The sequence below is a fragment of the Ranitomeya variabilis genome, chromosome 1, assembly GCF_051348905.1.
Source record: "Ranitomeya variabilis isolate aRanVar5 chromosome 1, aRanVar5.hap1, whole genome shotgun sequence".
NCBI lineage: Eukaryota > Metazoa > Chordata > Amphibia > Anura > Dendrobatidae > Ranitomeya > Ranitomeya variabilis.
The window spans coordinates 667861546-667883463 of NC_135232.1; the positions used below are offsets into that span (position 1 = coordinate 667861546).

Consider the following 21918-nt stretch of genomic DNA (forward strand, 5'->3'; position numbering starts at 1 on the left):
TGCGGTTACAGGACAGGTATGGGGGCTGTGCAGCTGTATGACCACAGGACACATACACAATGTAGTGCAGTTACAGTACAGGTATGGGGGCTGTGCACATGTATGACCACAGGACACTTACACAATGTAGTGCAGTTACAGTACAGGTATGGGGGCTGTGCACCTGTATAACCACAGGACACATACACAATGTAGTGCAGTTACAGTACAGGTATGGGGGCTGTGCATCTGTATGACCACAGGACATATACACAATGTAGTGCAGTTACAGTACAGGTATGGGGGCTGTGCATCTGTATGACCACAGGACACATACACAATGTAGTGCAGTTACAGTACAGGTATGGGGGCTGTGCAGCTGTATGACCACAGGACACATACACAATGTAGTGCGGTTACAGTACAGGTATGGGGGCTGTGCACATGTATGACCACAGGACACATACACAATGTAGTGCAGTTACAGTACAGGTATGGGGGCTGTGCAGCTGTATGACCACAGGACACATACACAATGTAGTGCAGTTACAGTACAGGTATGGGGGCTGTGCAGCTGTATGACCACAGGACACATACACAATGTAGTGCAGTTACAGTACAGGTATGGGGGCTGTGCACATGTATGACCACAGGACACATACACAATGTAGTGCAGTTACAGTACAGGTATGGGGGCTGTGCAGCTGTATGACCACAGGACACATACACAATGTAGTGCAGTTACAGTACAGGTATGGGAGCTGTGCAGCTGTATGACCACAGGACACATACACAATGTAGTGCAGTTACAGTACAGGTATGGGAGCTGTGCAGCTGTATGACCACAGGACACATACACAATGTAGTGCAGTTACAGTACAGGTATGGGGGCTGTGCAGCTGTATGACCACAGGACACATACACAATGTAGTGCAGTTACAGTACAGGTATGGGGGCTGTGCAGCTGTATGACCACAGGACACATACACAATGTAGTGCAGTTACAGTACAGGTATGGGGGCTGTGCAGCTGTATGACCACAGGACACATACACAATGTAGTGCAGTTACAGTACAGGTATGGGGGCTGTGCAGCTGTATGACCACAGGACACATACATAATGTAGTGCAGTTACAGTACAGGTATGGGGGCTGTGCACATGTATGACCACAGGACACATACACAATGTAGTGCGGTTACAGGACAGGTATGGGGGCTGTGCAGCTGTATGACCACAGGACACATACACAATGTAGTGCAGTTACAGTACAGGTATGGGGGCTGTGCACATGTATGACCACAGGACACATACACAATGTAGTGCAGTTACAGTACAGGTATGGGGGCTGTGCACCTGTATGACCACAGAACACACACATAATGTAGTGCAGTTACAGTACAGGTATGGGGGCTGTGCACATGTATGACCACAGGACACATACACAATGTAGTGCGGTTACAGGACAGGTATGGGGGCTGTGCAGCTGTATGACCACAGGACACATACACAATGTAGTGCAGTTACAGTACAGGTATGGGGGCTGTGCACATGTATGACCACAGGACACTTACACAATGTAGTGCAGTTACAGTACAGGTATGGGGGCTGTGCACCTGTATAACCACAGGACACATACACAATGTAGTGCAGTTACAGTACAGGTATGGGGGCTGTGCATCTGTATGACCACAGGACATATACACAATGTAGTGCAGTTACAGTACAGGTATGGGGGCTGTGCACCTGTATGACCAGAGGACACATACACAATGTAGTGCAGTTACAGTACAGGTATGGGGGCTGTGCACCTGTATAACCACAGGACACATACACAATGTAGTGCAGTTACAGGACAGGTATGGGGGCTGTACACCTGTATAACCACAGGACACATACACAATGCAGTGCAGTTACAGTACAGGTATGGGGGCTGTGCACCTGTATGACCACAGGACACATACACAATGTAGTGCGGTTACAGTACAGGTATGGGGGCTGTGCATCTGTATGACCACAGGACATATACATAATGTAGTGCAGTTACAGTACAGGTATGGGGGCTGTGCATCTGTATGACCACAGGACACATACACAATGTAGTGCAGTTACAGTACAGGTATGGGGGCTGTGCACCTGTATGACCACAGGACACATACACAATGTAGTGCAGTTACAGTACAGGTATGGGGGCTGTGCAGCTGTATGACCACAGGACACATACATAATGTAGTGCAGTTACAGGACAGGTATGGGGGCTGTGCACCTGTATGACCACAGGACACATACACAATGTAGTGCGGTTACAGTACAGGTATGGGGGCTGTGCACCTGTATGACCACAGGACACATACACAATGTAGTGCAGTTACAGTACAGGTATGGGGGCTGTGCACCTGTATGACCACAGGACACATACACAATGTAGTGCAGTTACAGTACAGGTATGGGGGCTGTGCACCTGTATGACCGCAGGACATATACACAATGTAGTGCAGTTACAGTACAGGTATGGGGGCTGTGCACCTGTATGACCACAGGACACATACACAATGTAGTGCGGTTACAGGACAGGTATGGGGGCTGTGCAGCTGTATGACCACAGGACACATACACAATGTAGTGCAGTTACAGTACAGGTATGGGGGCTGTGCACATGTATGACCACAGGACACATACACAATGTAGTGCGGTTACAGTACAGGTATGGGGGCTGTGCACCTGTATGACCACAGGACACATACACAATGTAGTGCGGTTACAGGACAGGTATGGGGGCTGTGCAGCTGTATGACCACAGGACACATACACAATGTAGTGCAGTTACAGGACAGGTATGGGGGCTGTGCACCTGTATGACCACAGGACATATACAGGTCCTTCTCAAAAAATTAGCATATAGTGTTAAATTTCATTATTTACCATAATGTAATGATTACAATTAAACTTTCATATATTATAGATTCATTATCCACCAACTGAAATTTGTCAGGTCTTTTATTGTTTTAATACTGATGATTTTGGCATACAACTCCTGAAAACCAAAAAAACCTGTCTCAATAAATTAGCATATTTCACCCGTCCAATCAAATAAAAGTGTTTTTTAATAACAAACAAAAAAACATCAAATAATAATGTTCAGTTATGCACTCAATACTTGGTCGGGAATCCTTTGGCAGAAATGACTGCTTCAATGCGGCGTGGCATGGAGGCAATCAGCCTGTGACACTGCTGAGATGTTATGGAGGCCCAGGATGCTTCAATAGCGGCCTTAAGCTCATCCAGAGTGTTGGGTCTTGCGTCTCTCAACTTTCTCTTCACAATATCCCACAGATTCTCTATGGGGTTCAGGTCAGGAGAGTTGGCAGGCCAATTGAGCACAGTAATACCATGGTCAGTAAACCATTTACCAGTGGTTTTGGCACTGTGAGCAGGTGCCAGGTCGTGCTGAAAAATGAAATCTTCATCTCCATAAAGCATTTCAGCCGATGGAAGCATGAAGTGCTCCAAAATCTCCTGATAGCTAGCTGCATTGACCCTGCCCTTGATGAAACACAGTGGACCAACACCAGCAGCTGACATGGCACTCCACACCATCACTGACTGTGGGTACTTGACACTGGACTTCAGGCATTTTGGCATTTCCTTCTCCCCAGTCTTCCTCCAGACTCTGGCACCTTGATTTCCGAATGACATGCAAAATTTGCTTTCATCAGAAAAAAGTACTTGGGACCACTTAGCAACAGTCCAGTGCTGCTTCTCTGTAGCCCAGGTCAGGCGCTTCTGCCGCTGTTTATGGTTCAAAAGTGGCTTTACCTGGGGAATGCGGCACCTGTAGCCCATTTCCTGCACACGCCTGTGCACGGTGGCTCTGGATGTTTCCACACCAGACTCAGTCCACTGCTTCCTCAGGTTCCCCAAGGTCTGGAATCGGTCCTTCTCCACATTGTTTCCTTCCAACAGACTTACCATTGAGGTGCCTTGATACATCACTCTGGGAACAGCCTATTTGTTGAGAAATTTCTTTCTGGGTCTTACCCTCTTGCTTGAGGGTGTCAATGATGGCCTTCTTGACATCTGTCAGGTCGCTAGTCTTACCCATGATGGGGGTTTTGAGTAATGAACCAGGCAGGGAGTTTTTAAAAGCCTCAGGTATCTTTTGCATGTGTTTAGAGTTAATTAGTTGATTCAGAAGATTAGGGTAATAGGTCGTTTAGAGAACCTTTTCTTGATATGCTAATTTATTGAGACAGGTTTTTTGGGTTATCAGGAGTTGTATGCCAAAATCATCAGTATTAAAACAATAAAAGACCTGACAAATTTCAGTTGGTGGATAATGAATCTATAATATATGAAAGTTTAATTGTAATCATTACATTATGGTAAATAATGAAATTTAACACTATATGCTAATTTTTTGAGAAGGACCTGTACACAATGTAGTGCAGTTACAGTACAGGTATGGGGGCTGTGCACCTGTATGACCACAGGACACATACACAATGTAGTGCGGTTACAGGACAGGTATGGGGGCTGTGCAGCTGTATGACCACAGGACACATACACAATGTAGTGCAGTTACAGTACAGGTATGGGGGCTGTGCACATGTATGACCACAGGACACATACACAATGTAGTGCAGTTACAGTACAGGTATGGGGGCTGTGCACCTGTATAACCACAGGACACATACACAATGTAGTGCAGTTACAGTACAGGTATGGGGGCTGTGCATCTGTATGACCACAGGACATATACACAATGTAGTGCAGTTACAGTACAGGTATGGGGGCTGTGCACCTGTATGACCAGAGGACACATACACAATGTAGTGCAGTTACAGTACAGGTATGGGGGCTGTGCACCTGTATAACCACAGGACACATACACAATGTAGTGCAGTTACAGGACAGGTATGGGGGCTGTGCACCTGTATAACCACAGGACACATACACAATGCAGTGCAGTTACAGTACAGGTATGGGGGCTGTGCACCTGTATGACCACAGGACACATACACAATGTAGTGCGGTTACAGTACAGGTATGGGGGCTGTGCATCTGTATGACCACAGGACATATACATAATGTAGTGCAGTTACAGTACAGGTATGGGGGCTGTGCATCTGTATGACCACAGGACACATACACAATGTAGTGCAGTTACAGTACAGGTATGGGGGCTGTGCACCTGTATGACCACAGGACACATACACAATGTAGTGTGGTTACAGTACAGGTATGGGGGCTGTGCATCTGTATGACCACAGGACACATACACAATGTAGTGCAGTTACATTACAGGTATGGGGGCTGTGCAGCTGTATGACCACAGGACACATACACAATGTAGTGCAGTTACAGTACAGGTATGGGGGCTGTGCACCTGTATGACCACAGGACACATACACAATGTAGTGCAGTTACAGTACAGGTATGGGGGCTGTGCAGCTGTATGACCACAGGACACATACACAATGTAGTGCAGTTACAGTACAGGTATGGGGGCTGTGCAGTTGTATGACCACAGGACACATACACAATGTAGTGCAGTTACAGTACAGGTATGGGGGCTGTGCACATGTATGACCACAGGACACATACACAATGTAGTGCAGTTACAGTACAGGTATGGGGGCTGTGCAGCTGTATGACCACAGGACACATACACAATGTAGTGCAGTTACAGTACAGGTATGGGAGCTGTGCAGCTGTATGACCACAGGACACATACACAATGTAGTGCAGTTACAGTACAGGTATGGGAGCTGTGCAGCTGTATGACCACAGGACACATACACAATGTAGTGCAGTTACAGTACAGGTATGGGGGCTGTGCAGCTGTATGACCACAGGACACATACACAATGTAGTGCAGTTACAGTACAGGTATGGGGGCTGTGCAGCTGTATGACCACAGGACACATACACAATGTAGTGCAGTTACAGTACAGGTATGGGGGCTGTGCAGCTGTATGACCACAGGACACATACACAATGTAGTGCAGTTACAGTACAGGTATGGGGGCTGTGCAGCTGTATGACCACAGGACACATACATAATGTAGTGCAGTTACAGTACAGGTATGGGGGCTGTGCACATGTATGACCACAGGACACATACACAATGTAGTGCGGTTACAGGACAGGTATGGGGGCTGTGCAGCTGTATGACCACAGGACACATACACAATGTAGTGCAGTTACAGTACAGGTATGGGGGCTGTGCACATGTATGACCACAGGACACATACACAATGTAGTGCGGTTACAGGACAGGTATGGGGGCTGTGCAGCTGTATGACCACAGGACACATACACAATGTAGTGCAGTTACAGTACAGGTATGGGGGCTGTGCACATGTATGACCACAGGACACATACACAATGTAGTGCGGTTACAGGACAGGTATGGGGGCTGTGCAGCTGTATGACCACAGGACACATACACAATGTAGTGCAGTTACAGTACAGGTATGGGGGCTGTGCAGCTGTATGACCACAGGACACATACACAATGTAGTGCAGTTACAGTACAGGTATGGGGGCTGTGCAGCTGTATGACCACAGGACACATACACAATGTAGTGCAGTTACAGTACAGGTATGGGGGCTGTGCAGCTGTATGACCACAGGACACATACACAATGTAGTGCAGTTACAGTACAGGTATGGGGGCTGTGCAGCTGTATGACCACAGGACACATACACAATGTAGTGCAGTTACAGTACAGGTATGGGGGCTGTGCACATGTATGACCACAGGACACATACACAATGTAGTGCAGTTACAGTACAGGTATGGGGGCTGTGCATCTGTATGACCACAGGACACATACACAATGTAGTGCAGTTACAGTACAGGTATGGGGGCTGTGCAGCTGTATGACCACAGGACACATACACAATGTAGTGCGGTTACAGTACAGGTATGGGGGCTGTGCACATGTATGACCACAGGACACATACACAATGTAGTGCAGTTACAGTACAGGTATGGGGGCTGTGCAGCTGTATGACCACAGGACACATACACAATGTAGTGCAGTTACAGTACAGGTATGGGGGCTGTGCACATGTATGACCACAGGACACATACACAATGTAGTGCAGTTACAGTACAGGTATGGGGGCTGTGCAGCTGTATGACCACAGGACACATACACAATGTAGTGCAGTTACAGTACAGGTATGGGGGCTGTGCAGCTGTATGACCACAGGACACATACACAATGTAGTGCAGTTACAGTACAGGTATGGGAGCTGTGCACATGTATGACCACAGGACACATACACAATGTAGTGCAGTTACAGTACAGGTATGGGGGCTGTGCAGCTGTATGACCACAGGACACATACACAATGTAGTGCAGTTACAGTACAGGTATGGGAGCTGTGCAGCTGTATGACCACAGGACACATACACAATGTAGTGCAGTTACAGTACAGGTATGGGGGCTGTGCAGCTGTATGACCACAGGACACATACACAATGTAGTGCAGTTACAGTACAGGTATGGGGGCTGTGCACATGTATGACCACAGGACACATACACAATGTAGTGCAGTTACAGTACAGGTATGGGGGCTGTGCAGCTGTATGACCACAGGACACATACACAATGTAGTGCAGTTACAGTACAGGTATGGGAGCTGTGCAGCTGTATGACCACAGGACACATACACAATGTAGTGCAGTTACAGTACAGGTATGGGAGCTGTGCAGCTGTATGACCACAGGACACATACACAATGTAGTGCAGTTACAGTACAGGTATGGGGGCTGTGCAGCTGTATGACCACAGGACACATACACAATGTAGTGCAGTTACAGTACAGGTATGGGGGCTGTGCAGCTGTATGACCACAGGACACATACACAATGTAGTGCAGTTACAGTACAGGTATGGGGGCTGTGCAGCTGCATGACCACAGGACACATACACAATGTAGTGCAGTTACAGTACAGGTATGGGGGCTGTGCAGCTGTATGACCACAGGACACATACATAATGTAGTGCAGTTACAGTACAGGTATGGGGGCTGTGCACATGTATGACCACAGGACACATACACAATGTAGTGCGGTTACAGGACAGGTATGGGGGCTGTGCAGCTGTATGACCACAGGACACATACACAATGTAGTGCAGTTACAGTACAGGTATGGGGGCTGTGCACATGTATGACCACAGGACACATACACAATGTAGTGCAGTTACAGTACAGGTATGGGGGCTGTGCACCTGTATGACCACAGGACACACACATAATGTAGTGCAGTTACAGTACAGGTATGGGGGCTGTGCACATGTATGACCACAGGACACATACACAATGTAGTGCGGTTACAGGACAGGTATGGGGGCTGTGCAGCTGTATGACCACAGGACACATACACAATGTAGTGCAGTTACAGTACAGGTATGGGGGCTGTGCACATGTATGACCACAGGACACTTACACAATGTAGTGCAGTTACAGTACAGGTATGGGGGCTGTGCACCTGTATAACCACAGGACACATACACAATGTAGTGCAGTTACAGTACAGGTATGGGGGCTGTGCATCTGTATGACCACAGGACATATACACAATGTAGTGCAGTTACAGTACAGGTATGGGGGCTGTGCACCTGTATGACCAGAGGACACATACACAATGTAGTGCAGTTACAGTACAGGTATGGGGGCTGTGCACCTGTATAACCACAGGACACATACACAATGTAGTGCAGTTACAGGACAGGTATGGGGGCTGTACACCTGTATAACCACAGGACACATACACAATGCAGTGCAGTTACAGTACAGGTATGGGGGCTGTGCACCTGTATGACCACAGGACACATACACAATGTAGTGCGGTTACAGTACAGGTATGGGGGCTGTGCATCTGTATGACCACAGGACATATACATAATGTAGTGCAGTTACAGTACAGGTATGGGGGCTGTGCATCTGTATGACCACAGGACACATACACAATGTAGTGCAGTTACAGTACAGGTATGGGGGCTGTGCACCTGTATGACCACAGGACACATACACAATGTAGTGCAGTTACAGTACAGGTATGGGGGCTGTGCACCTGTATGACCACAGGACACATACACAATGTAGTGCGGTTACAGTACAGGTATGGGGGCTGTGCACCTGTATGACCACAGGACACATACACAATGTAGTGCAGTTACAGTACAGGTATGGGGGCTGTGCACCTGTATGACCACAGGACACATACACAATGTAGTGCAGTTACAGTACAGGTATGGGGGCTGTGCACCTGTATAACCACAGGACACATACACAATGTAGTGCAGTTACAGTACAGGTATGGGGGCTGTGCACCTGTATGACCACAGGACACATACACAATGTAGTGCAGTTACAGTACAGGTATGGGGGCTGTGCACATGTATGACCACAGGACACATACACAATGTAGTGCAGTTACAGTACAGGTATGGGGGCTGTGCAGCTGTATGACCACAGGACACATACACAATGTAGTGCAGTTACAGTACAGGTATGGGAGCTGTGCAGCTGTATGACCACAGGACACATACACAATGTAGTGCAGTTACAGTACAGGTATGGGAGCTGTGCAGCTGTATGACCACAGGACACATACACAATGTAGTGCAGTTACAGTACAGGTATGGGGGCTGTGCAGCTGTATGACCACAGGACACATACACAATGTAGTGCAGTTACAGTACAGGTATGGGGGCTGTGCAGCTGTATGACCACAGGACACATACACAATGTAGTGCAGTTACAGTACAGGTATGGGGGCTGTGCAGCTGTATGACCACAGGACACATACACAATGTAGTGCAGTTACAGTACAGGTATGGGGGCTGTGCAGCTGTATGACCACAGGACACATACATAATGTAGTGCAGTTACAGTACAGGTATGGGGGCTGTGCACATGTATGACCACAGGACACATACACAATGTAGTGCGGTTACAGGACAGGTATGGGGGCTGTGCAGCTGTATGACCACAGGACACATACACAATGTAGTGCAGTTACAGTACAGGTATGGGGGCTGTGCACATGTATGACCACAGGACACATACACAATGTAGTGCAGTTACAGTACAGGTATGGGGGCTGTGCACCTGTATGACCACAGGACACACACATAATGTAGTGCAGTTACAGTACAGGTATGGGGGCTGTGCACATGTATGACCACAGGACACATACACAATGTAGTGCGGTTACAGGACAGGTATGGGGGCTGTGCAGCTGTATGACCACAGGACACATACACAATGTAGTGCAGTTACAGTACAGGTATGGGGGCTGTGCACATGTATGACCACAGGACACTTACACAATGTAGTGCAGTTACAGTACAGGTATGGGGGCTGTGCACCTGTATAACCACAGGACACATACACAATGTAGTGCAGTTACAGTACAGGTATGGGGGCTGTGCATCTGTATGACCACAGGACATATACACAATGTAGTGCAGTTACAGTACAGGTATGGGGGCTGTGCACCTGTATAACCACAGGACACATACACAATGTAGTGCAGTTACAGTACAGGTATGGGGGCTGTGCACATGTATGACCACAGGACACATACACAATGTAGTGCAGTTACAGTACAGGTATGGGGGCTGTGCACATGTATGACCACAGGACACATACACAATGTAGTGCAGTTACAGTACAGGTATGGGGGCTGTGCACCTGTATGACCACAGGACACATACACAATGTAGTGCAGTTACAGTACAGGTATGGGGGCTGTGCACCTGTATGACCACAGGACACATACACAATGTAGTGCAGTTACAGTACAGGTATGGGGGCTGTGCACCTGTATAACCACAGGACACATACACAATGTAGTGCAGTTACAGGACAGGTATGGGGGCTGTACACCTGTATAACCACAGGACACATACACAATGCAGTGCAGTTACAGTACAGGTATGGGGGCTGTGCACCTGTATGACCACAGGACACATACACAATGTAGTGCGGTTACAGTACAGGTATGGGGGCTGTGCATCTGTATGACCACAGGACATATACATAATGTAGTGCAGTTACAGTACAGGTATGGGGGCTGTGCATCTGTATGACCACAGGACACATACACAATGTAGTGCAGTTACAGTACAGGTATGGGGGCTGTGCACCTGTATGACCACAGGACACATACACAATGTAGTGCGGTTACAGTACAGGTATGGGGGCTGTGCACCTGTATGACCACAGGACACATACACAATGTAGTGCAGTTACAGTACAGGTATGGGGGCTGTGCACCTGTATGACCACAGGACACATACACAATGTAGTGCAGTTACAGTACAGGTATGGGGGCTGTGCACCTGTATAACCACAGGACACATACACAATGTAGTGCAGTTACAGTACAGGTATGGGGGCTGTGCACCTGTATGACCACAGGACACATACACAATGTAGTGCAGTTACAGTACAGGTATGGGGGCTGTGCAGCTGTATGACCACAGGACACATACATAATGTAGTGCAGTTACAGGACAGGTATGGGGGCTGTGCACCTGTATGACCACAGGACACATACACAATGTAGTGCGGTTACAGTACAGGTATGGGGGCTGTGCACCTGTATGACCACAGGACACATACACAATGTAGTGCAGTTACAGTACAGGTATGGGGGCTGTGCACCTGTATGACCACAGGACACATACACAATGTAGTGCAGTTACAGTACAGGTATGGGGGCTGTGCACCTGTATGACCACAGGACACATACACAATGTAGTGCAGTTACAGTACAGGTATGGGGGCTGTGCAGCTGTATGACCACAGGACACATACACAATGTAGTGCGGTTACAGTACAGGTATGGGGGCTGTGCACATGTATGACCACAGGACACATACACAATGTAGTGCAGTTACAGTACAGGTATGGGGGCTGTGCACATGTATGACCACAGGACACATACACAATGTAGTGCGGTTACAGTACAGGTATGGGGGCTGTGCACATGTATGACCACAGGACACATACACAATGTAGTGCCGTTACAGTACAGGTATGGGGGCTGTGCACATGTATGACCACAGGACACATACACAATGTAGTGCGGTTACAGTACAGGTATGGGGGCTGTGCACCTGTATGACCACAGGACACATACACAATGTAGTGCGGTTACAGTACAGGTATGGGGGCTGTGCAGCTGTATGACCACAGGACACATACACAATGCAGTGCGGTTACAGTACAGGTATGGGGGCTGTGCACCTGTATGACCAGAGGACACATACACAATGTAGTGCAGTTACAGTACAGGTATGGGGGCTGTGCACCTGTATGACCACAGGACACATACACAATGTAGTGCCGTTACAGTACAGGTATGGGGGCTGTGCACATGTATGACCACAGGACACATACACAATGTAGTGCGGTTACAGTACAGGTATGGGGGCTGTGCAGCTGTATGACCACAGGACACATACACAATGTAGTGCAGTTACAGGACAGGTATGGGGGCTGTGCACCTGTATGACCAGAGGACACATACACAATGTAGTGCAGTTACAGTACAGGTATGGGGGCTGTGCACCTGTATGACCACAGGACACATACACAATGTAGTGCCGTTACAGTACAGGTATGGGGGCTGTGCATCTGTATGACCACAGGACACATACACAATGTAGTGCGGTTACAGTACAGGTATGGGGGCTGTGCAGCTGTATGACCACAGGACACATACACAATGTAGTGCGGTTACAGTACAGGTATGGGGGCTGTGCACCTGTATGACCAGAGGACACATACACAATGTAGTGCAGTTACAGTACAGGTATGGGGGCTGTGCACCTGTATGACCACAGGACACATACACAATGTAGTGCAGTTACAGTACAGGTATGGGGGCTGTGCACCTGTATGACCACAGGACACATACACAATGTAGTGCAGTTACAGGACAGGTATGGGGGCTGTGCACATGTATGACCACAGGACACATACACAATGTAGTGCAGTTACAGTACAGGTATGGGGGCTGTGCACCTGTATAACCACAGGACACATACACAATGTAGTGCAGTTACAGTACAGGTATGGGGGCTGTGCACCTGTATGACCACAGGACACATACACAATGTAGTGCAGTTACAGGACAGGTATGGGGGCTGTGCACATGTATGACCACAGGACACATACACAATGTAGTGCAGTTACAGTACAGGTATGGGGGCTGTGCAGCTGTATGACCACAGGACACATACACAATGTAGTGCAGTTACAGTACAGGTATGGGGGCTGTGCACCTCTATGACCACAGGACACATACACAATGCCAGCAGACCCCCCCTACGGATCGGTGTGACAACCCCAGGCTGCAGTGTTCCCGGTGTGATGAGGGGCTGCGTTGCTCCTGCTCAGTCCGCAGACAGAATCTGACACCCCGATAATTCCCCGTTATTGAGGCGCGCACCGCATAGCTCTGCAGTGACAGCACACGTGACACAGAGCAGCGCCGGTAACACAAGTGCTCAGTTATTAACCCCTGCATAGCCGCCCCCGCTGTATGACATGGAGCAGTGCATGGACGTCGGCAGCACATGGCGCTGTACGGAATGTACCTGAGTCCTGTCAGTCACACACACGTGCTGGGCGAACGATGCAAACCGCTCCCGCCAAGGACCTGCAGTGATGGCACAGTCATGTGATCAGTCACGTGGGAGGGAGGAGTCAGGAGACGTGATGTTTTTGTTTTCAATAGGTTGTTGTAGTGGGTGAGGGTAGTAGCTATGTGTGATACTGGTCCCCACATTATACTGGTCCCCACATTATACTGGTCCCCGCATTATACTGGTCCCCGCATTATACTGGTCCCCGCATTATACTGGTCCCCGCATTATACTGGTCCCTACATTATACTGGTCCCCGCATTATACTTTTCCGCACTTGATACTCGCCCTCACGTTATACTGGTCTCTCTCCACATTATACTGGTCCCCACATTATACTGGTCCGCACTTTATACTGGTCAAGATACTCAGATAACACCTGAGCATGGTCGGATAACACATTATTCGAGCATATTTGCTAGTCACTAATGATGATAAGTATAATGTGAGGACCAGAATAATGTATGAGGACTAGTATAATGCTTGAGCATCAGAAAAATTTGAGGTCCAGTATAAAGTATTAGGACCAGTATAATGTATGAGGACCAGTATAATGAGGATCAGCATTGTACTGGTCCTCATCATTATAGTGATCCCCATATTATACTGGTCCTCACATTATACTGATCCTCATACATTATACTAGTCCTTATACATTATTCTGGTCCTCACATTATACTTATCATTAGTGATTAGCAAATGTGCTGGGATAACGTGTTTTCTGACTATGCTCAGGTTTTACCCGAGTATCTTGTAGTGCTCGGATAATATATTTGAGTCCCTGCGGCTGCATGTTTTGCAGCAGTAGACAGCCACAACACATGCGGGGATTGCCATACAAACAGCCGCAAATCATGCAGCCACAGGGACGCAAAAATAATATACATGCACTAAAAAGATACTCGTATAACACCCGAGCATGGTCACCTGAGATGTCATCCAAGCACGTTTGCTCATCACTAGTCCTCATACATTATACTGGTATCACCACTCAGTTGTCAGGTGACCCGGGACCAGGGGCTCCTGTTCTGTCCCTAACACTAGGGGCACCTTAGCTCGCCCTATTCTCCGGGATACTTCTGAAGGTGAAGATGCCGGGGTCGCCACCCTTGCCTTATCTCCTGAATCCACCCTCCGTCTGCACCATTCCCCTACCCAGGGAAGAGGGGAGTAGTTTTGCACCGTAGTACACCAGCCAGACGAACAGGGAAAATGGAAAATGCAACGTTGAGTGGAGGATGGGGAAAAAACAAAGAGGAGGGATGGGAATCAGGGGCGGATTATCAGAGGGTCAATATGGGCGGTAGCCCAGGGCCCAGTGGTGTGGGGGGGCCCTGGGCTACCGCCCAGATTGACCCTCTGATAATCCGCCCGAGTGTGACTGAATGCCTGCCGGCATTTATGTGCCCCCGGTCCCGGTGGGCAGAGAGAGGGGGCCTGCATCGGGCCCCTTCTCATCTGCTCACTGGGCCCCTTCCGGCACTGCGGCGGTTTCCTATTGACATGCGGGCGCGCGCCCGCACGTCAATAGTTAACAACAGCCGCCAGCCAATTGGAGGCTGGCAGCTGAAGTCGGCTGCAGCGCACACGTCGCCAGCGTCTGACGTCATTGTCAGTCGCCGGCGAGTGTGCGCTGCTGGAGGGAGCTCGCCACCTGGAGCGCTGGTCAGGTGAGGAGAACTTTTTTGTTTGTTTGTTTTTTTGCGAACGGCAATCCGGGGGGCTCTGGGCAATATGCTGGACACACTGGGGCAATGCTGGAGACACTGGGGCAATGCTAAAGACACTGGGGCAATGCTGGAGACACTGGGGCAGATTGCTGGACACACTGGGGGCAATGCTGGAGACACTGGGGCAATGCTGTAGACACTGGGGCAGATTGCTGGACACTGGGGGCAATGCTGGAGACACTGGGGCAGATTGCTGGACACACTGGGGGCAATGCTGGAGACACTGGGGCACTGCTGAAGTCACTGGGGCAGATTGCTGGAGACACTGGGGCAGATTGCTGGAGACACTGGGGCAATGCTGGAGACACTGGGGCAGATTGCTGGACACACTGGGGCAATGCTGGAGGACACACTGGGGCAGATTGCTGGAGACACTGGGGCAATGCTGGAGACACTGGGGCAGATTGCTGGACACACTGGGGGCAATGCTGGAGACACTGGGGCAGATTGCTGGAGACACTGGGGCAATGCTGGAGACACTGGGGCAATGCTGGAGACACTGGGGCAGATTGCTGGAGACACTGGGGCAATGCTGGAGACACTGGGGCAATGCTGGAGGACACACTGGGGCAGATTGATGGAGACACTGGGGCAATGCTGGAGACACTGGGGCAGATTGATGGACACACTGGGGGCAATGTTGGAGGACACACTGGGGCAATGCTGGAGACCACTGGGGCAATGCTGGAGACACTGGGGCAGATTGCTGGACACACTGGGGCAATGCTGGAGGACACACTGGGGCAGATTGCTGGAGACACTGGGGCAATGCTGGAGACACTGGGGCAATGCTGGAGACACTGGGGCAGACTGCTGGACACACTGGGGCAGATGATTGCTGGAGACACTGGGGCAATGCTGGAGACACTTGGGCAGATTGCTGGACACACTGGGGGTAATATGCTGGAGACACTGGGGGTAATGCTGGATACTCTGGGGCAATATGCTGGACATACTGGGGCATATTGTTGAACACACTGTCTGGGGGCAATGCTGGAGACACTGGGGCAATGCTGGAGACACTGGGGCAATGCTGGAGACACTGGGGCAATGCAGGACACATTGTGGGCAATGCTGGACAATTGGACATACTGGGGCAGATTGCTGGGCACACTGGTGGTAATATGCTGGACACACTGGGGCAATGCTGGACATACTGGGGCAGATTGCTGGACACACTGGTGGTAATATGGGGCAGATTGCTGGACACACTGTCTGGGGGCAATGCTGGACACACTGGGGCAGATTGCTGGACACTGGGGCAATATGCTGGACATACTGGGGCAGATTGCTGGACACACTGGGGGTAATATGCTGGACACACTGGGGCAGATTGCTGGACACACTGGGGGCAGGACTGGAGGCATGGGCAAAATGTAGACACGGGACATGATTGGAGACACGGGGCAGAATGAAAGACATGGGGCAGGATTGGATCATGGGGCAGGATGGATACGATGGAGACAGATGGGGCAGGATGGGGAGATCATATGGTGTAGAATAGATACTCATGAGTGCAGGATGGGAGAACGTATGGCTGGAGCCAGGAATGAGACACACGGGGCCAGGGTGTGGGAATATTATTACCATAGGGGCTAATTAAGAGATATTATTACTGCAGTGATGTATTTATTTTATTTTTTGAGTATACTGTTTTAAATGGGGGGGCGGTCCTGTTACTGTGCAGAGTGACACTATAGCGCCTTTTTTTCTCCATGTGGTGTAATGTAGAAGTTGTGAAAAATTAAGTAATGTGTTCTGCAAGCAGAGCTCGAGATAACTGTGTTATTTCCTGCAGAAACGAGTCCTGGCTGGAAGAAATGATGGCGGTCTGTGCTGGATGAAAGATGGAGGACTTCACCTAGAGACGTCACTGGTGAGTCAGTGTTACCTATACACTGACACTATACACTGTATACTATATACAGAAGTCCTGTGTATAATGTCACCAGTGATCACTGTATTACCTATACATTATATACAGAGCTCCTGTGTATAATGTCACCAGTGATCTCTGTATTACCTCTACACAGACACTGCATACTAAGTACAGATCTCCTGTGAATACTGGCACTTATGGTGATAGTATTGTGTTTTGTTTTTTTTATATTATTACTGATCAGCATTGTAGTAGTCGGTCACTATGTGGTGGTAATATGTGGTCTGGAAATGGTGTTGTGGTATTTGTCCCTTGAATGTGCTATTTGGTCACCAAGTGGTGGTAATATGTGGTCTTGACATGGTGCGGTGGTATTTGTTCCTTGTATGTGATATTATTCGATCACTGTGGTTGTAATTTGTGGTCTGGTCATGGCGCGGTGGTATTTGTTCCTTGTATGTGATATTATTGGTCAAAATATACCTAAATTGTATTGCAGATTTTAACAAATATTTAATAGGTTACAGTAGAGTAGGGCCTGGCCATTTTTCTGGAATAATCTGGTTCGGGTATCACATGGCCCCCATCACATGACCCCGTCACATGACCCCCGTCACATGACCCCCGTCACATGACCGGGGGGGGTGGGCCCACAGTGTCTGAACAGCCTGGGGCCCTGGCTACCCTTAATCCACCCCTGATGGGAATTATCACATATATAAACCCATGCAACAATCACAGATAACTCCTCCAAACTCCTTTTCATATAGCCACTAAAACGCCTCTCCTCCAAGCCATGCAGCATAAGCTAGCTCTGACAATGTTTCAATCATGACCCAGATTATAAAGGGGATAGGAGTGGCTGACCGTGCTCAGCTGAGAGCTCAAACTCCCAGAGCTCCCAACATGGCCGATTATCCCCTGTACTAACAAAATAAATTAACTCCATTTAAAAAGAAGGTGAAGTGCTTCTTTTCAGTGCAGGAGTAGGAGCAATCAGACGCTGCAGTCTTCTGGCTCCTCTCTGTTGTGGTAACCCCGCACAACTGGTACTCACATTTTGCTGGTCTTCATGGGGATGTAAAACTGAAATACATGTAGAAGAAAACGGTGTGAATCCAGCTCCAGGATAAAATGCAAAAAAATTTTTTATTTCAACATTTAAAAACGCTGCTAGAACATGACCAGCATAGAAATTAGCGGAGAGCTACCAGCACCTGACTGGACGCGTTTCGGGCAGCAAATGTACCCTTAGTCCTCAGTAGTCCTTACTGAGGACTAAGGACACATTTGCTGCCCGAAACGCGTCCAGTCAGGTGCTGGTAGCTCTCCGCTAATTTCTATGCTGGTCATGTTCTAGCAGCGTTTTTAAATGTTGAAATAAAAAAATGTTTTGCATTTTATCCTGGAGCTGGATTCACACCGTTTTCTTCTACATGCTTATCAGTGTTGTGGCAGCAACACTTTGTCTCCGTGCTCAGACTGACTTCTACCATCTCGTTTGAATTAAGGGTGAGCTGAAATACTGTTTTTTCTTCTTTGTGCAAAACTGAAATACGCAGAGGGCCAAAATTAAAAACTTAGACAAAGTCGCGGGCCAACCTTGATATTTATCAAGAAGAAGTCTACAGTTTTGGAAGTTTCTCCTTATTATCAAATAAAAACCATATGAACATATCCATTTCATATGTAGATTGTGAGCCCTCGTGGGCAGGGTCCTCTCTCCTACTGTACCAGTCATGACTTGTATTGTTTAAGATTATTGTACTTGTTTTTATTATGTATACCCCTCCTCACATGTAAAGCGCCATGGAATAAATGGCGCTATAATAATTAAAAATAATAATAATAATATGGAAACTAACTTAAAGGGGTTGTTCTACATGCCAGAAGTCCTAATTGGACCCCTTAATATTCTGTGGGATCACAAAAGAACATACAGCTGTGGCAAAAATTAAGAGACCACTGCAAAATGTTCAGTTTGTCTGAGTTTTCTCTTTATAGGTATATTTTTGAGTAAAATGTAAATTGTTCTTTTTTTGTATAAACTTCTGACAACATGTCTCCGAATTTCCAAGCAATAATTTTTGTATTTTTTTTCTGAAGAAGAAAAATGGTCAAAATTAAAAAAAAAAAAAAAAAACAGTGCTTTCAGACCTCAAATAATGCAAAGAAAACCAGTTCATAATCATTTAGAAACAACAATATTTATGTTTTAACTCAGGAAGAGTTCAGAAATCAATATTTTGTGGAATAACCATTATTTTTAATCACAGCTTTCGTGCTTCTTGGCATGCTTTCCACTAGTCTTTCACACTGCTTCTGGCCCAAACATTTAAGCAGTTCTTCTATGTTTGATGGCTTGTGACTATCCATCATCCTCTTGATTACATTCAAGAGGTTTTCAATAGGGTTCAGGTCTGGAGATTGGGCTGCCCATGACAGGGTTTTGATGTGGTGGTCTCTTAATTTTTGCCATAGCTGTATCTCACAACTTTGCAGCCCTCACAAATTAATCTTCCACCTATTGAAGCCCTTAAATTGCCCTTAATTGCCCCATAAAGTATAATGCCAACAAAAGTGCCCCCAAACACAGTATGATATTCTCAAAGTGAATTTCTCCACAGTACTGTCCATACGCATGGTATGATGACCCAATTGTGCCCCCTCTCAAGCTCCTCGTCCAAGTATGGTGACCGCCTTCATGCCTCAATTGTGATCCCCACACACTGTAATGGGCACCACATAGCACTCCAGACAGGATAATGGACACCTCATAGTCCTCTATAATGAATAATGGCCCCACGTAGTCCTCTACAATTAATAATGCCTCCACAGAGTCCTCCTTACAGTATAATGGTCCCACAGAGTCCTCCATACAGTATAATGGCCCCACATAGTCCTCCATACAGTATAATGGGTCCTTCATAGTCCTCTATACAGTATAATAGGCCCTACACTAAAAATAAATATACAGCTTTCCCCGTTCCCTGCTGCTCTGCGCTCCGCAGTGAACTTTCTGAAGATCTTCATTGCTTGAGTGCGTGAGTTGATGTTCCTCCAACACAATTTACCCTCATAGATGAACAGCTTGCCCTTTTCTTTCCACAACTGTTGGGTCTCTTGTGGAGCATCTGGACCAGGGTGTGAATCAGCCTGTGTCAGCAATTCCTTTTCCAGGCGGACTGCCAGGTCGCTGTCCTGTGTCTCTGCCCGTTCATGGTGGGCAACGGGTTCAGCGTGGCTTCTTGCCTACCATAGCGCTTGTTCCTCATGCAGTGGGAGCACTGGGCCGCCTTGGAGTGGTGGAAGGCTGGTAACTCAATTTCTTCTAGCTCTTCAGGGTCTTCTCCCACATCTGGTAAATTGGGCATCCTGGACAGCGCATTCGCATTTGCGTTCTTATTCCCCCTCTTGGTACTTGATGGTAAACTCGTGGTTGGACAACTGGGCCATCCATCCCTGTTCCAATGTGCCAAGCTTTGCAGTTTCCAGGTGAGTCAGCGGATTATTATTCGTTTAGACAGTGAACTTTGCTGAAGCCAGGTAGTGTTTGAATCGCTCGGTCACAGCCCAGACTATGGTGAGAAACTCCAACTTAAAGCAACTATAGTTGTCGGGGTTCCTTTCGGTGGGACGAAGCTTCCTGCTGGCGTAGGCAATCAATCTCTCTCTGCCTTTCTGCACTTATGACAGCACTGCTCCAAATACCTCCTTGCTGGCATCAGTGTAAAGCATGAATGGTTGGTCATAGTCAGGGTAGGCCAGGACTTCATCTCCCGTGGGAGCCAACTTCAACCGAGTGAAGGATTCTTCTAACCTGTCGTTCCACTCGAACGGAGGATTCTTGTTCTTATGAATAATAATATGTCCGCGCTAGGAATAATCCCCTTTTTTGTTTTATATAGAGCAATAAGTCAGGGAACAATCTCTTATACTTTTATTTACCTTTCTAGATGCAGGGAGAAAACTTCAGTTTTTTTTCCCCTCTCCCTTTTTCCGTGCCAACTACGCTCCTTATGGGTGTGATTCTCATCCAGGTTTGAATGCTATAAGAATAAACGCATCAAGTTTGGCTTACTGTAGTAGAGGCGCACTAATTTACCCAGAGTGGGACAAATAGATAAAAGCACCTAAAAAGCACATATTAGAAGCACATAAAAACAAGCAGCTCAAATTTGATTAAGATGTTTGCCAGAGAGAAGGTTACCTCCTGTATTCTTGTCTGTTCCTCCGACCTTTTTGGTCTACTGCGTTATCCATAGCCAGTCACGTGTGCCAACACGTGACTGTGACGTCACGCTAGGTCCTGCAGAGTCAGGAAACCAGCGGCTAATATAGACAGCGCGCAGCCACACCACGCTATTGATTTAAAAGAACGGGTGTGTTGGAGCACTGCTACCGGCCGGGGCAGCGCTCACCACCCATAGGAGCGACACAAATCCGGAGACCTACTAGAAGGAGTTCATCACAGCCATAGAAGAGCGGAGGAACAGACAAGAATACAGGAGGTAACCTTCTCTCTGGCAAACATCTTAATCAAATTTGAGCTGCTTGTTTTTATGTGCTTCTAATTTGTGCTTTTTAGGTGCTTTTATCTATTTGTCCCACTCTGGGTAAATTACTGCGCCTCTACTACAGTAAGCCAAACTT

The 21918-nt window shown here is 47.8% G+C and overlaps 1 protein-coding gene across 3 annotated transcripts in view; it reads right to left on the reverse strand.

Moving 5' to 3' along the window:
- CDIN1 (CDAN1 interacting nuclease 1) overlaps positions 1-13730 on the reverse strand; it is a 494484-nt gene extending 480754 nt beyond the window's left edge. For all 3 annotated transcript variants that reach the window (XM_077263831.1, XM_077263841.1, XM_077263824.1), the window contains exon 1: positions 13609-13730. The gene's annotated coding sequence lies outside the window, so the exon portion shown is untranslated. The remainder of the gene's footprint in view (positions 1-13608) is intronic.
- Between the last annotated feature and the right edge of the window lie 8188 nt (positions 13731-21918).